Source organism: Lissotriton vulgaris, chromosome 6, assembly GCF_964263255.1.
Source record: "Lissotriton vulgaris chromosome 6, aLisVul1.2, whole genome shotgun sequence".
Lineage (NCBI taxonomy): Eukaryota > Metazoa > Chordata > Amphibia > Caudata > Salamandridae > Lissotriton > Lissotriton vulgaris.
The window spans coordinates 53475900-53492147 of record NC_141694.1 but is presented as its reverse complement, the minus strand read 5'-3'; the positions used below and the strand labels follow the sequence as shown (position 1 = coordinate 53492147).

The 16248-nt window shown below is 46.0% G+C and overlaps 1 protein-coding gene across 3 annotated transcripts in view; it reads left to right on the top strand.

Annotated features, from left to right (window-relative positions):
- Positions 1–491: 491 nt before the first annotated feature.
- Positions 492–16248, top strand: part of LOC147706778 (uncharacterized) — a 475050-nt gene continuing 459293 nt past the window's right edge. For all 3 annotated transcript variants that reach the window (XM_086925910.1, XM_086925909.1, XM_086925907.1), the window contains exon 1: positions 492–657. The gene's annotated coding sequence lies outside the window, so the exon portion shown is untranslated. The remainder of the gene's footprint in view (positions 658–16248) is intronic.

Below are 16248 nucleotides of genomic sequence, written 5' to 3'. Positions count from 1 at the left end.
GATCTAATTAAAACAAAAGAGAAGGATGTAAGACATAACAAGTAAGTTGGGAAGAGAGAAAGAGGAGAGCTAAAGAAGGAAGAGAAAATAAAAGGCTGTGAGAGAGAGAGGCTTGTAAAACTGCGATAGTATTAGGTGGATCTTGGTTTGAATGCTCGCATTTAACTTCTCTGCCGCGAATAACCATGTGTACACAGAGCTGCTGTCTCTGGGAAAGTTAAAACTCTTATAACCCCCTTTAGACAGGCAGCAAGCCACCACTAGGTCCGGACAGACGCGTCGTTTCGGTTATGTTCACAAGTCTGTCATGTAAGGTAAGCTTTAAGTCGTTGCTGCGGCAGAAACGTCTCCTCGCTCTAAGGCTAAGCAGATGGTCAGACTTGCATGCTTAATCACGTGACACAAGGTTTAGAGCGGAAGCGTGACATCCATGTCACTTGCAGTAGCGTCTCCTCTCTATGGCCCACTGCACTTCCGCACTCCTGTCACGTGATGCGCCTCACGCTTTCACCTGGGTAATGTAGTCCAGGGCCCCAGAGGAGATACCTCTGTCCGCCTATAGGCTGTTACGGGGCCCCGGGGAACCTACCTAGGCTCTCGGCCCGCCTGTGTACGGCCGCTTGGAACCCGCTCTTGGTGGCGGCCTCCGAGACGCAGGTAAGGCGAGCCTGGCCGCGGCAGAGTGCTCTCTCCCGGGACATGAAGTCAGTCAGGTTGATCTGCGGGGTACGGGATCCATGCACCCCTGCGTCCGCAACTCCTTCCTCAGGGCCTTCTGAGTTGAGAATCCCTTTCCCCTGGGGCGTCTATGTCACTTTGCCAAGAGTTAGGTGATGACTGATGCGAGTTCAAAGAGTCTTGGCGCTGTTCCTTTGAAGAAATCCAAAGAGGTGGACGAGACAATTTTTTTGTTTCAAGACAGTTCTTTAAATGATAAAAAAATAAGTGCAGGTACTCATTAAAATGAGGTAGGGGTGTGACAGGTGGGCGGGGCTAAAGGCAAGACATAATTATAGATAATGACTTCTGCCAGTTCAATACATATTAAACAACGAGAAATGTGTTTATGTAAACAAAACAGGTTACCTCATTTCACAAAATGAAAGCCATACAGGATATGTGTGTGTGATGTTGGTAAATCACCTAAATTGAGAGGCAGACTCTGGGGTTACTTCAGTGGAAGTTCTTATTTATTTATGCACTTATAAATCACAGAAAGAGCGCCGGGCGTCTTACAATGCGCTCCGATCGCTCCACAGTGCCGCCTCGTTCCTCGCGCATGCACACTCCCCTTTGTGGTCTCGTCCTTGCGTGCCGCGTCATCACGCGCCCGCAAAGGACTAGACCACTACACTACATATCTCCCCTTTTTACACACACACACAAAGATATGGTATAAGACCACTAATTCAACATTCCCCCAATTCAAAGTCTCTGAAGCGAGCAGGTATGACCACCGCTCTCTGTGCACGTGTACGCCTTACCGGGGTAGAAGCTTCTCGGACACCATCTCCCACAGGGCTCAACACTCCATTCCTCATCTGACTCAGTTTTTTTCTCTGGGGTGTCAAGTCCCTTTTTAGGGCTCGGGCCTCCCCTACACGAAGTGTAGGCGGAGCTTGCGAGCTCTTTAGTATTTAGAAAAAAAATAGTTTCAGAAAGGACTCCGGCTGGGACATTCCTTAGATTTTTATGGCATCTGCCTAGTGATTCGTCTTCGCTGTGCTGTGTATTCAGTAGCGTAGACGTGATAGGCTGTATGCAATGTACGCGTGCCCGAGTTGGCATTTTCTGTGCGCGAACGAGCACGGGAGAGTGATTAATCTTAATTAGGAGCTGTCAGAGTGCCCGTGTAATGCAATCCAGATGATGCGAGCACGTTCACAGCGGTGAGCGCGTTCAATGTAAAATGACGAGAGGCAGCAGGCGAGGCTCACAGAAGATGACTCATACATGCTCGTCCACACTGTAGTTCTTGTTTGTGTGTGCTTACAGCTTCCTCTTATTTGTAAAACGTGAGTTTATGTAGAATATTGTCCTTAGGCGACCTTAAATGGGGCTGGTCCCCTCTAATGCGGAGGTAGGGCGGTGTTGGACTATTTCCATGTAGATTATGGTATGTATGTACAGTTATTTTACGTGGTAATCATGAAACCCTGGCGTAAATCCGGCTACTACCACTACAAATCGTGCCGGTGCTGTGTGGAGATGGACAGACACACTGGTGGAATGAAAGAAAAGGCCGGTGTGAAAATATAGAGAACACTCGCATGCCACAAAATGTACATGTTACAATTTTTGTTCTTTATGTGTTTAGAAGACTGCGCAGAGAATAGCCGGCCATTAAAAACACTGATGGATTAATGTATTAGCGAGAAATTCTGCTGTCCCTGTTTTCAGTAACGTAGGCACAACTCTAAATGCAGTTCTTACATAGAAACCTTTTCACTAGCTTAGATGATTATTTTATTTTTTATCGACTGGATCGTCAAGGGTACGTGTGAGATGCTTTACAAAGCACCATAAATAAATCAATGCATACATCTATTATTTACGGTTCCTGTTTTTGTAGAGGCTGTTGCTGTCAAGCCGTGACGGCCTGTGCTGGCTTCAGCGGTGCTTTTACGCGGCTCCTCCGGTTGGAATGCACATATTTTGCTGAACTTTTCTCTCCGTAGAAAAGAAATCAACTTTTGCTTCATGTTCCACTCGCCTGACGGGAAGATAGCTCAGCTGCTCCATGCGCCTGCTGCAGGTCAGAACGTTGAATGCCTGCAAGATGGGGCCAGAGGTTCATCCTTCAGCGGCAATTAGTGGTCCCCCCAAGGGTGCAGCTGGTGCGAGCTGCCCGCGTTGCCCTCCATCGGCCTCTGCAGAGAGGCCACGGATGGGGCTGCTGGCCCCTGGTCGGGTTTTGAGGAGTCATCGGTTTGTGCTTGTGGGGGCTGAGATGCCCAGCTGCCGGGTCCATGTGTGGATATCCGCATTGAAGGAGTACGGGAGTGATGGCGGGCCCAGTACTGGAATACTCTCATCCCCAGTACATAGCTCCTGAAGATCTGTTCGTCCTGAGGTGCACTGGTAGCAGAGTTATGAGAGTGGACCCCGGTACTAGAATAACAGTGCTTTTGGTGTGATTGAGGTGCACTGGCAGAGCCGTAGAACTGACACCCTGTACTGGAGCAGTAAAAAGCGCTGCTGTTACAGTATCGAGGCCGCAGCAGATCTGTTAGTCCTGAGGTGCACGGGTAGGCAGGGCTTTAAATGGGACGGGTCTTGCCGGTGCTCTGCGCTGGCAGTTCTTTAAAGCTGGTGCTGAGACGGGTACCTATGGGGCTCTCCATTTTTGCCCTCACCCTCCGGATGGAAAAGCTAATCTTAACTCTGCATCATTGGCACCCTTCACTGCCTTTGATGTAACTTCAAAGAGACTCCTTATAGTTCTTTCACAGTCCCACCATTTCAGAACTAAAGCATGTTCAATATTATATACAGCGAAGCCATAGTTGTAGCTTATTTATCTTATGCAACTAATAAACATTGACAAAGCCAATCGTACTGGCTTGTTGTTAGTGGAATGTTACTTGTTGTATTATATATCTGGATGTAAAGACAGAAGCAGCAAAAAATACCAGTCGAGCGGCACACTATGCTAAGCACAGATTTTCAGTTTACATGTTTTTAAGCCACGCCCTTAATTATATTGGCCAAGCCCCTTTAAGAGACCCTCCAGTTTTTTTTATCCAATTTAAAGCCCTGCTGGTCTGGTTCTGAGAGTGGACCCCGGTACTGGAATAGCTGTACTTTTGGTGTGATTGAGGTGCATGGCAGAGCTGTGGAACTGGCTCCCTGTACTTGAGCAGTAGCAAGCTCTGCTGCAGATCTGTTAGTCCTGAGGTGTACTGGTCGGTTTCTTAGAGTGGACCCCAGTACTGGAATAGCTGTACTTTTGGTGTGATTGAGGTGCATGGCAGAGCTGTGGAACTGGCTCCCTGTACTTGAGCAGTAAGTAGCAAGCTCTGCTATTCCAGGACTGAGGCCTCGGCAGATCTGTTAGTCCTGAGGTGTACTGGTCTGGTTCTGAGAGTGGACACCGGTACTGGAATATCTGTACTTTTGGTGTGATTGAGGTGCATGGGAGAGCTGTGGAACTGGCTCCCTGTACTTGAGCAGTAGCAAGCTCTGCTATTCCCGGACTGAGGCCTCAGCAGATCTAGTATGATTAAAGTGCACTGGGAGAGCTGTGCTAGTAGCCGGAGTACTGGCAACGCAGTGGTAAATGCAGGCCTTGATTCCGATTCACAGGCGGGGCTTGGCGCTGTCTCAGTAACTGGGATGTACTGGACGTGAGGCAGGACTGCGGTGCACCGGCAGAGTATCCAGTACCAACAGCCCACGGGGGGCGCTGCCTGGAGCCACAAACGGGCCACCCAGAGAGGCAGGAGTGGGCAGACAGCCGGCCACACCTGCCCTGTCCTCTGAGGCCTGTGCTTGTGAGGGAGTTCTCAATGATTATTTTTGCACTGATGACCCCCGGTGCGCCACATGTAACTGCTTCAGTACTACCACCACCCCCAGTACTACCAGTACTACAGCCACCAGTACTACAACTACCACCACCACCAGTACTAACAGTACCACGACCACCAGTACTACCACTACCAGTACTACCAATACCAGTACCACTACCACCACCAGTACTACCACCATCAGTACCACCACCACCAGTACCACCACCACCAGTACTACCACTACCAGTACTACGGGCAGCAGTACCACCACCACCACTAGCACTACCACTACCGGTACCACCACCAGTACTACCACTACCAGTACTACCACTACCAGTACCACCACCAGCACCAGTACCACCACCACCAGTACTACCACTACCAGTACCACCAACACCCCCAGTACTACCAGTACTACAGCCACCAGTACTACAACTACCACCACCACCAGTACTAACAGTACCACGACCACCAGTACTACCAATACCAGTACCACTACCACCACCAGTATCACCACCACCAGTACTACCACTACCAGTACTACGGGCAGCAGTACCACCACCACTAGCACTACCACTACCGGTACCACCACCAGTACTACCACTACCAGTACCACCACCACCAGTACCACCACTACCAGTACCACCACTACCAGTACTACCACCAGCAGTACTACCACCAACAGTACTACCACTACCAGTACCACCACCTCCAGTACTACCACTACTACCACTACCACCACCACCACCAGTACTACCAGTAACACCACCACCAGTACTACCACTACCAGTACCACCACCACCACCAGTACTTCCAGTACTACCACCATCAGTACTACCATTTCTACCACCAACAGTACTACCACTACTACAGCCACCAGTACTACCACTACTACAGCCACCAGTACTACCACTACCACCACCACCAGTACTACCACTACCACCACCACCAGTACTACCACTACCAGTACTACCAATACCAGTACCACTACCACCACCAGTATTACCACCACCACCAGTACTACCACTACCAGTACTACGGGCAGCAGTACCACCACCACTAGCACTACCACTACCGGTACCACCACCAGTACTACCACTACCAGTACCACCACCACCAGTACCACCACCACCACTACCAGTACTACCACCAGCAGTACTACCACAAACAGTACTACCACTACCAGTACCACCACCTCCAGTACTACCACTACTACCAGTACCACCACCACCACCAGTACTACCAGTAACACCACCACCAGTACTACCACTACCAGTACCACCACCACCACCAGTACTTCCAGTACTACCACCATCAGTACTACCATTTCTACCACCACCAGTACTACCACTACTACAGCCACCATTACTACCAATACTACAGCCACCAGTACTACCACTACCACCACCACCAGTACTACCACTACCACTACCACCAGTAATACCAGTACTACCACCATCAATACTACCAGTACTACCACCACCAGTACTACCACTACTACAGCCACCAGTACTACCACCACCACCAGTACTACCAGTACCACCACCACCAGTACTACCACTACCAGTACTACCACTACCAGTACTACCACTACCAGTACTAGCAGTACCACAACCACCACCACTACTACCAGTACTACCACCATCAGTACTACCAGCACTAACACCACCAGATTAGTGAGTAGAGTAGTGAGTAGAATAGTGAGGGCAGAGTAGTGAGTAGAGTAGTGAGTAGAGTAGTGAGTGCAGATTAGTGAGTAGTGAGTGCAGAGTAGTGAGTAGTGAGTGCAGAGTAGTGAGTAGTGAGTAGTGAGTGGAGTAGTGAGTAGAGTAGTGAGTGCAGAGTAGTGAGTAGAGTAGTGAGTAGTGAGTGCAGAGTAGTGAGTAGAGTAGTGAGTAGAGTAGTGAGTAGTGAGTAGAGTAGTGAGTAGTGAGTGCAGAGTAGTGAGTAGAGTAGTGAGTAGTGAGTGCAGAGTAGTGAGTAGAGTAGTGAGTAGAGTAGTGAGTAGAGTAGTGAGTAGTGAGTAGAGTAGAGTAGTTAGTGCAGAGTAGTGAGTTGAGTAGTGAGTAGAGTAGTGAGTGCAGAGTAGTGAGTAGAGTAGTGAGTAGAGTAGTGAGTAGTGAGTGCAGAGTAGTGAGTAGAGTAGTGAGTAGTGAGTAGAGTAGTGAGTGCAGAGTAGTGAGTAGAGTAGTGAGTAGTGAGTAGAGTAGTGAGTAGAGTAGTGAGTAGAGTAGTGAGTAGTGAGTAGAGAGTAGTGAGTGCAGAGTAGTGAGTAGAGTAGTGAGTAGAGTAGTGAGTAGTGAGTGCAGAGTAGTGAGTAGAGTAGTGAGTAGTGAGTAGAGTAGTGAGTGCAGAGTAGTGAGTAGAGTAGTGAGTAGTGAGTAGAGTAGTGAGTAGTGAGTAGAGTAGTGAGTAGAGTAGTGAGTAGAGTAGTGAGTAGTGAGTAGAGTAGTGAGTAGAGTAGTGAGTAGTGAGTAGAGTAGTGAGTGCAGAGTAGTGAGTAGAGTAGTGAGTAGAGTAGTGAGTAGAGTAGTGAGTAGAGAAGTGAGTAGTGAGTAGAGTAGTGAGTAGAGTAGTGAGTAGAGTAGTGAGTAGTGAGTGAAGTAGTGAGTAGAGTAGTGAGTGCAGAGTAGTGAGTAGAGTAGTGAGTAGTGAGTAGAGTAGTGAGTAGTGAGTGCAGAGTAGTGAGTAGAGTAGTGAGTAGTGAGTAGAGTAGTGAGTAGAGTAGTGAGTAGTGAGTAGAGTAGTGAGTAGAGTAGTGAGTAGAGTAGTGAGTAGAGTAGTGAGTAGTGAGCAGAGTAGTGAGTAGTGGGTGTAGAGTAGTGAGTAGAGTAGTGAGTAGAGAGTAGAGTAGTGAGTAGAGTAGTGAGTAGAGTAGTGAGTAGTGAGTAGAGTAGTGAGTAGAGAAGTGAGTAGTGAGTAGAGTAGTGAGTGCAGAGTAGTGAGTAGAGTAGTGAGTAGAGTAGTGAGTAGAGTAGTGAGCAGAGTAGTGAGTAGTGAGTGCAGAGTAGTGAGTAGAGTAGTGAGTAGAGTAGTGAGTAGAGTAGTGAGTAGTGAGCAGAGTAGTGAGTAGTGGGTGCAGAGTAGTGAGTAGAGTAGTGAGTAGAGTAGTGAGTAGAGTAGTGAGTAGTGAGCAGAGTAGTGAGTAGTGGGTGCAGAGTAGTGAGTAGAGTAGTGAGTAGAGTAGTGAGTAGAGTAGTGAGTAGAGTAGTGAGTAGAGTAGTGAGTAGAGAGTAGAGTAGTGAGTAGAGTAGTAAGTAGAGTAGTGAGTAGTGAGTGCAGAGTAGTGAGTAGAGTAGTGAGTAGTGAGTGCAGAGTAGTGAGTAGAGTAGTGAGTAGAGTAGTGAGTAGTGAGTGCAGAGTAGTGAGTAGAGTAGTGAGTAGAGTAGTGAGTAGAGTAGTGAGTAGGACATCACAGGCAGCAGCTGTGCAAGCTTCTTACACTCACAAGGAGACCACAGGCAGCTGAGGTGCAATCTTCTCCCACTCACAAGAACGACATCACAGGCAGCAGCAGTGCAAGCTTTTTACACTCACAAGGAGACCACAGGCAGCAGAGGTGCAAGCTTCTCACACTCACAAGAAGGACATCACAGGCAGTAACGGTGCAATATTCTCACACTCACAAGGAGATCACTGGCAGTACACATCACATGAACACACTCCATAACACATAGCAACAATACATTGGCATTTACAATGCCATTAGCTCAAACTCAAATAACTCCGAGCCCGATTGCATTTCTAATGCTTGTTGTTCTCTGGGGTGTCAAGTCCCTTTCAACACTCTCTTCCTCTACCCTCGGGGCTTCTAGATCTTCCCTCTCTACGTGCAAATGTCCTTCCTCTTGGTTTTCACATTCTTCCTTTGTTCTCTCCTCTCTGCCACTCAGTCCTTGCTCTTGTTGGCCTTTCCCTTTTTCCTCAGGCCACTGTAGAATTTTGTTAATCTTAGCCATGCGGTCTTGGGACCACACATTTCCGTCACTAAGCAACGCCGCTCTGTCATATACTTCCTCCACTTGCATGGGTGGACTGTACTTGCTTTCTCCTTTCCTTTTCAGCTCAGCCAACTTGACTCTCACCCATTCCCCTTTTTCCAAAGTCGCTTCTTTCACGTTTCTTCTCCTGTTATAGTGCTCAGTATATACTTTTTGCGCCCTTTCGAGATTGTGCTGGACTACAGCAGGTGACCATTTGCTGGTGACGGTCTTCTCCCTCCAGACCGCATTGTCCTTTGTGAATGGGTGCCTGCCCCTTAGGATCTGGAAGGGGCTGTACCCTGTGGAGTGGGGGTAATCCTGTACGCCCACAACAATCTTTGGACCTCCTTCTCCCAATCTTTGCCCTTCATGATGGCAGCTTGTATGGATCCCATTAGGACACGATTAAATCTCTCCACCTGTCCATTGCTCGAAGGGTGATACACTGAGGTGTGTTTCACTTTGATTCCATTCCTTTTTGCGTACTTGTATCACTTCTCAGACGTAAACTGCGGACCATTATCACTGAGGATCGTCCTCGGAATCCCTTCTCTCAGGAACACTGAGGTGAGAAACTTGATGATTGTGTCAGTGTCCATCTCATCCTGCACGTGTATTTCTGGCCATTTAGAATACTTGTCCATCAAAACACATAAGTATTTCGGCATACCTTGGTTATCCAGCACTGGTCCCAGAATGTCAACCGATACATCCTCCCATGGGTTGCGCGGTTGGTCAAACCTTCCCAACGCAGGTCTCAATGGTTTCAATATTTTGTCGGTTCCTTGGAACTGGTCACAGTCCCTCACATGCCTTTCTACTTGAATGTCCAGTCCCGGCCACCAATACATTTGCTTCACTAGCAGTTTTGTTTTCACAATGCCGAGATGTCCCTCATGTAGCTGGCTCAGTAGGAGCGGGATTAGTCTCGCGGGGGGCACCACTTTATCCCTTTGATATAAGAAAATTCCAGAGCCGCTCTCCGACAGTTCTTCCCTTACTTCGTAGAATTTCCGGAGAACTTCCTTCAACCTCCTTTTTTTCTGGCCAGCCACCGAGCACACATTCTTTGACCTCCTTCATGTCTTCGTCCTCCTCGTACGCCTGCGCCCACTCTTGCTTGCTGATTACTCTCTCGGAATCCTCCATCACAGCTATCATCTCTTCATTCTCCAACGGCGAATTTGGCGCCTCTTCCATGGCCGATACTGGTACAAAAGAGAGGGGTCCCCGCAAATGAAGTGTATTGTGCACTACAAACACAGAGAGTTATTAAGAAATTAAATGAAAATACACAAATTTTTAGCGGTGTTGTGATTTATTTAACAAAACCGCGTAGTTGCCAAAATTGCAATTAAACAATCACATAAAATTAGTGCCCCAGGAAAGGGAAAGGGAAGGGGGGGGGGTAGTGCTCGAGGAAGTGTCAGGTCAAAAGGGAAATGAACACAGTTCCAGAAAAAGCAAATTACAGTATTGCAAACAACATTACAAAATTCATAATAGAAAAGCCTAAATTCAAGGCATCGATTAGAAATAATTAAATGATTAACATTCTACGGTCACATACAGTATTCTGTAATATTGGGGCCATGTGCCGGAAATCCAAGAAAGGAAAATAACCGTCGACGTTTCGACCCCTATCTACAGGCTGCTTTAAGTCCTTTCACGGGGTCTTCATCAAGACATCTACAAGGGGTAATGGGGGCAATGCTGTATAAAATAAGTGAAAAAATATTTTAAAAGATTACTATAGTTGGAAGGAAAATCATCGTGTCTATCATCATTGCATAAGTTAGAACGGTAAATTACCATGGAGTACGGCTTGAGGAGGCTCTGTACATGGAGGGAGAATATGCCACGCAGGTAGTCATGGTCGATCTTAAAACATAAAGAGAGGAGGCATCAATCAAACAGTTACCGGGAAATGTCAAGGAATTAAAAAGGGGAACCGTCTGTTTACAGAGAACTAACTTACAATTGCTTGTGGTACCAGTCGAAACTAGTAATCAATGAGCGGTGAAACTGTAGTCATCAGACGTCAATCAGATGGACAATTCAGGCCAGGGCTGTGGGAAAAAATTGAAAAAGGAATAATACCCATTTTTAAAGATGCGGGCATAAGTACTGTCATTAACCCGTCTTTGCAAGCCTACAGTGAAGTGACAAAATTACTCATACATATGGGCTATGGTGAGTCCTTATGAAACACCAATCCAAAATGGTCTGCAGTACGCTATGGTGCGATGAAAAGATTGAATTAAGCTAAGCTCTAAACGTAAGGGGTACTGCTTTTACCTTTTAATCAATGTGGGGGCCACATCGGAATAGTTGAATAGAATCCGGAAATGGCGAACCCGTCAAAAACGGTCAGGTCTGTTACGGCACAACAATGGTTACGCCTTCGGTGCTTCTGCCACTCTGTTAGGACAGAAACGAAGATGTCAAAAGATTGCGAGCCGCGTGGGGTCTTCCGATACACGCGAAATTAGATGGTAAGTACTTACAATTAATCGGGCAGCCACAGCCGTCTAACCCTGTCCATGGAAAGGAACTCCGCTGAAACCGCTACGCGGATTTGGAGGCGGAGTTACAGGACGTTACGAACTACGTTAGAAAGAGAAGAGTTACTAGCGGCTAGTTAGGTGCACCAGTATGGTCCAAAAATTGAACTAAACAGCGATTTGGACTATATGACTGATATATTACTGAGCCCTATTTAAGAGACCTTATGGTAAAGATTCAAACAAATTAAATTAAACACCGAGATGGAAACCTGATGTTTAAATACACTCTAAGAAAAAGTGAGAAAATACTCTCGGCTGACGTTGTGTGTGCTGGATCTAGGTATCTAATACATGGACACTCATATTTGTAAACCATTCGGTTGGGGCATTAGTGCAACTCTCACACAGGAGGTTGTGAACTAATGAACAAAATTACAAATGCATTCTCTGGAAAAGAAAAGAAAATACATGAATGAAATTTGCAACATGAATATCTGTTAGTCTAAAAATCCCACGCAACTCTCATTGCAAGAGGTTGTAAGCGGGAGACAGGTGGAGCTAACAGTACAATTGCGCATCCCTCAGAGTGTGAGCATGTCATAGAAAAAAGAGATGGAAGAATCACATAACCATATTATGACAATTAGCCAAGTGTGGCCAGTTGTGCCAAGCTACTATCTTGTTCATTGAGTCCATTCTTAATAGAGTCATTGTGTCCGGTTGCGGGTCAATGTTAGAGCCCCTTTGTAAGTATGTGGACTTCTTTCTCAAGCCCATCGCCCTTAACACGAGGGCTTACCTACGTGACACCACACAGACAATCAACTTGATTGATGAGCGACCATTTAATCCAGAAAGCTCACTCCTTGTTACCTGCGACATTGTATCGCTTTATACTAGCATTCCCCAACTTGATGCTTTGGAAGTGATGCGAGAAGCCTTGGACAAAAGAACTGCGCCTGTACCAGTTCCGACAGACTTCATAATCGAGCTCTTGAAGATTGCCATGATGCAAAACTTTTTTATCTTTCAGGAGGGGTTCTACCTACAAACCAAAGGGGTAGCTATGGGGGCTACCTTTGCTCCGAATCTAGCAATAATTTACATGGATCATTTTGAACAACACAATATTTTTGCTGCAGATAACCCTTTCCTCGCCAATCTGACCCTATGGGTCAGATATATTGACGACGTTTTGTGTATTTGGGAGGGCAATAAAGACCAACTGAAAGTTTTTCACGAATGGCTTAACTCACGTAACCCCCACATCAAATTCACGATGGAATCCAGTAATCAGTCTATACCATTCTTAGACATTTCCATCTATGTGTAAGGAGATCGCCTATTGACCACCTTATTTAGGAAGCCGACTGAGCGCAATTCGCTACTGGAATATGGGAGCCATCACCCAAGATGGCTAAAGGACAACTTGCCAATTGGGCAATTCCTCTGAATAAGGAGAAATTGTTCCACAAGAGCTCACTACCTCGCGGAATCAGAGACCTTGAGTGATCGTCTTACTTCACGTGGATACCCGGCCCGGATGGTGAAACGAGCAAGAAAACGGGCTTGGGACAACCCACGGGACTCCTTGCTCAACCCTGAAAATTCTCATCGCACCATGGCAGATCGTGTCATCTGTGTCACAACTTTTTCGACACGCAGTAATGATATCAAAAAAATCATTAACAAAAACTGGCCCCTTGTAGCACTGGAATGGATCACCTCGTTCCTCACCGGAAGAACCCAGAGAGTCCGCCTTCCACCATTCAAGTCAGAGGCCACTGAAGTCATCTGCGGCGTACCACAAGGATCTTCACTCAGCCCCACCCTCTTCAACGTATACATGAGCCCCCTCGCGGCCATCGCACGCCAACATAACCTCAACATCATCTCCTATGCTGATGACACTCAACTGATCCTCTCACTCACCAAAGACCCTAACACCGCCAAAACCAACCTGCATGAAGAAATGAAAGAAGTAGCCGAATGGATGAAGCACAGCCGTCTGAAACTGAACTCAGACAAAACAGAAGTCCTCATCCTAGGCACCTCCCCCTCCGCCTGGGATGACTCTTGGTGGCCAGAGGCCCTTGGAAAAGCACCCATCCCGACGGACCACGCACGGAACCTGGGCGTCATCCTGGATTCCTCACTCTCGATGAACAGACAAGTCAACGCCGTTTCTTCATCTTGCTTCAACATTCTTCGCATGCTCAAAAAAACATTTCGCTGGATCCCCACCGAAACTAGAAAAACAGTCACCCACGCTCTGGTCACGAGCCGTCTGGACTACGAAAACACCCTCTACGCCGGTACCACCGCAAAACTCCAGAAAAAACTCCAACGCATCCAGAACGCCTCAGCCAGGCTCATATTAGACATCCCGCGTAAAGATCACATCTCTGGACACCTGAAAAACCTCCACTGGCTCCCCGTCAATAAGAGGATTACTTTCCGGCTCCTAACCCACGCACACAAAGCGCTCTACGAAATCGGACCCGAATGCCTCAACACAAGACTGTCCTTCTACACCCCCTCCCGCCAGCTACGATCCGCCAACCAAGCCCTTGCCACTGTACCTCGCATCAACAAAACCACCATGGGAGGTAGATCCTTCTCCTACCTGGCAGCTAAAACCTGGAACTCACTTCCCACTCACCTTCGCCTTACTCAGAACCACCTAGCATTCAGAAAGCAACTTAAAACGTGGATATTTGACAAGTAATTCCCCACCCTTCTCCAAGCGCCTTGAGACCCTCTGGGTATGTAGCGCGCTATATAAATTTATTGACTTGACTTGACTTGACCTCTCCATTCTTTCAAGAGAGCCAAAAACATACGGGACATGGTGGTTCGGTCCTATTTGGAACCTCCGAGCCCACCCACCCTCACAACTCTATGGAACCTGCCCCCTCTTGTTGGTCATCACAGATGTGGGACATGTACCGCTTGTGACACCACGATCCAAATCAAAACTTTTGACCACTGTGGGCGCAGTTACACCTTAAAACATTACACAAATTGTAATTCCACTGGTGTTATTTATATTGTCCAGTGCCCATGTAGCCAGGTATATGTGGGACAAACCCAACAAAAAATTAAATCAAGGATTTCGTCCCATTGCAGTAGGATAAGATGCAAAGTGGCGGGCGCGCCTTTGGTAGAACATTGGCTAACAGCAGGACATGTTGTAACAGATCTGCGATGGTTTGTCATCGAAAAAGTCACCCTGGGGAGAAGAGGGGGGAATTTGCATACAGTATTAAACACACGAGAGTCCAAGTGGATGTCCCTTCTGGACTCTATTAAGAATGGACTCAATGAACAAGATAGTAGCTTGGCACAACTGGCCACACTTGGCTAATTGTCATAATATGGTTATGCGATTCTTCCATCTCTTTTTTCTATGATATGCTCACACTCTGAGGGATGCGCAATTGTACTGTTAGCTCCACCTGTCTCCCACTTACAACCTCTTGCAATGAGAGTTGCGTGGGATTTTTAGACTAACCGATATTAATTTTATTTTATTTTTTTAAATATTTTTATTGAGATATTTTACAGTTATGTACAGGGCACGGCAATATTAATTGAGAGAAAAAAAAATGCATGAGATTGATAAAAAACAACAACTAAAGCAACAACAGGCATAATAAAGAAAGCAACCTCGAGTTAAGGCAAAGGAGTAAGGTAATATGATCCAGAATATTATTCCACGTTGTATAGCCTAAAGCTAATCAAATTGAATTACCCTTCTCTAATGTTTCCATAAAATCAGAAAAATCTCTCACATTATTACCAACATACCAGTTTATAACTCAGTTGTGATCCTCATTTAACCAAGTTTTAGACAAAACTCAACTTTAGGCTATTAGATCTTCTTTCCACCGAGTGATAGGGTCCCATATTATCTTGCCCAGCTTCCTCCCCCTTTTTCCCTTCCTTGCATAGATCTCTTTCTCTACATTGTATGTTGTTAATAACTTAGCCAGCCATTTATGGAAGGTAGGAGGTATAGAATCAATCCATGCAGAGGCTATGCATAATCTCATAACAGATATTGCAACAAATAGAAATTCCCTCCCGCAAAATGGTCGTGCGTCCTCCAGATTAACTCCTAGTAATATAGTTCCGGGGGTTAACACAATTTCCGTTCCTAAGATATTATTTATGAAACGTTCAATATCTCTTTTTAGTAAACCTAAGTGAGGACACGTTGCAAATACATGTTGTAAATCGGCATCAGAGCTTCCGCACCTGTAGCACTTAATACCCACTGTACCTCCCCATTGTGCTATTTTAGCGGGTGTATAATATAAATGATATATCGTTTTATAATGTTGCGCCTGCAATGGTGCTGAACATAACAAAGAGTAACCGTTTTCTAGAGAAATACCAAAACTTTCACAGCTAATATTAAGATTATCCTTCCATTTTTCGCTCCATTTTTGAAGGTCATCCTGTTTGGATTTTATCAGTTCAGCGTAGAGCCTTTTAATTGTGCAATCTTCCCCACTTTGAATTACTTCCATAATTGGATTGCGCCTGAATCCAAGAGCGCCTCCTTTTTTGTTCAAGAGAAAACTCCTAACTTGTAAGTATTTAAAGAATTGCCTAGTTTCTAGATTAAATCTAGCTTGTAAATCTGAGAATTGAAGAATCCCTTGGTCCCCCTTTACATCCCCTATAGTTCTAATTCCCCTGTTTTCCCACTCTGCAAATATAAACCCAGAAAAAATATCTTGTGGAAGATTTGGGTTATGTGAGAGTCTGGTGTACACATTATATTTCCCCAAACCTATTTTTTTAGAGAAACTTTTCCAAATTTCATATGCTGCTATGAGCGTCTTAAACCTTGTCCTCTTGTAATAGCTAGCCTCTGTAAATTTCAACAAAACATCCTTCACTTCCATTCCCAGGGTTAGTCTGTAAATTGCTAATGTTCCAAATTTGCTCTACTCTTCTGATTCTTCCCCTCCCAGCATACCAATCATATTTTGTAGGGCTGCCGCCCAGTAATAAGATTTTAAGTCTGGAACTCCCCAACCTCCCCTTTCTCTCGGAAGAGTCATGAATCTAAGGGCTCTTCTCGTTTTCCCCTTCAACCAGATGAATCTATTTATTATACCCTCTAGTTTTTTAAATATTTTAGCATCAAATAATAGAGGTATTGCTCTGAATAAATATAAAAATTTTGGGAGTATCAGCATTTTTATTATATTTGTCCGCCCCACTATTGACATA